This window comes from Herpailurus yagouaroundi, unplaced genomic scaffold (assembly GCF_014898765.1).
Source record: "Herpailurus yagouaroundi ecotype Mexico unplaced genomic scaffold, PumYag 192, whole genome shotgun sequence".
Classification (NCBI taxonomy): Eukaryota; Metazoa; Chordata; class Mammalia; order Carnivora; family Felidae; genus Herpailurus; species Herpailurus yagouaroundi.
In genome coordinates, this window is record NW_024412423.1 from 25,985,895 (window position 1) to 25,987,592 (window position 1,698).

Below are 1,698 nucleotides of genomic sequence, written 5' to 3' on the forward strand. Positions count from 1 at the left end.
GAGATGGCCTTCCAGCCTGTAGTGGATGTTGGCCTGAATCAAGAAAGAGGCAGTGGGGACAGAGAAGAGGCTGGATTTGGGAGAGGAGGTGGAACCGGAGCATCCACAGGACCCGATGATGCTTTGGCTGTGAGCTAAGGGAAGGTAAGCAGCCAGAGGACAAGGGAATGGGTGAGAGAACCCAAAATTAGGTAAGGCAAGTTGGAGGAATGTGAGGAAGGGAGGAAGGGATCCAATGTGGAATCTGAAGGGTCTGAGAGGGGCAGGCCACGGTGGGCGTGCCTGCTGCCTGAGGACGTACAGGATAAGGGTGGGGAAGGTACGGCACATCGGGGACCCCCAGCGCCCCACACTCGGGTGCACGCTGAGTCTCCAGTTGGACAGAGGTCAGACGGGCCCAGACTGCAGCTAGGTTCATACCCTTCCTCTATCCATTTGGTCTCCTCCTCCGGCTTCTACCATTCCCGGCATGCCTCGGGGGCGGTGACTTCATGGGGCGCGGGTGCCAAGGCCCCGGCCTCCGCTAGGTGGCACTGCTCCCGTCAGTCCTCGGCCCCGCCTGCCGCGCTCTGTTCTCCGGGAGGATCGGGAGGACCCGCCCGGCTCCGGCTCCGCCTCAGCCTCCGCCTCCGCCTCCCGCTCCGCCTCCGCCTCCCGCTCCCGCACAGCTTGGGCGACAGGTCTGGCCCTGTCCTGCCAGAACGGTCAGCCTCGGAGCCAGGGCCATTGGCTGGCTGGCTCTGGACCACCCTCCGGGCTTTTGCCCAGAGATTGGGTTTTTGCACGTTTCTCAGGGTGCGCAGGTCCGAAACCTGGGCACCATTCTTGAGATCCCTGCCATCCTCCCACCCACATCCAGGCAGTTGTGGAGTGTGGTTGGCCTTTCTGCCTTCTCCAGAACCCTTCCCTGAACTCTGCCCTCTCTCAGATCTGCCAGCATAAGTAAAGAGACTCCAGAATCAGCTCCTAGTTCTGACCTTGAGCCAACAATCTTCCTTTGCTCCAGATTCCCTTAAGATTAGATGGAAATAGTAATACCATCTCATAAGATTGTTGGGAGCCCTAAAGAATCATCTTTTTCATTATAAATCAAGTGGTCGATACACATCAGCTATTTGAATATTTCTTTGTGTTGCTGGAATACACTCACTGACCCAAACTCATCAATGGCTTCTGACTGCCCTCAGGATCCAGTCCAAACTTTTAGCTTGGCCTACAAGGCCCTTTCAGTCTCATTTCCTGTCATTTCCCATCTCTTCCTCCCCCACATCCTTTGTTGTTTTATCATAGAATTCTCTGTGCCTTGACCTGAATACACTTTTCCCATTTTCTCTCCTCACTTTTGAAACCCATCTCAAAAGCCTTCCTGTCAAATACTTCCCAATGGTCCCAAAGTTTTAAGATGCCCAGAACTGGCATTATCAGAAACAAAATGGAAAGACTAAGGAACAATATGTCACAATTATAAATATGTTTGAGCCCTCTGTGCTTATAGGGACAAAAATAGCTGCGGAAATGATTGAGCTGGAATATTAAAAGCAAAGAGGAGGAAGAAGGAACAAAGAAAAGAAGTTTCCCCCACCCTTTAGGCCAACAGGTGCCCAGGCCCTGAGGAGTCCACCTCCCCAGGAACCAAATCAGGTCTCTAGACAGAACAGGTTTATAGCTTCTTGGAGGCTATTGCTACACACCTATTTA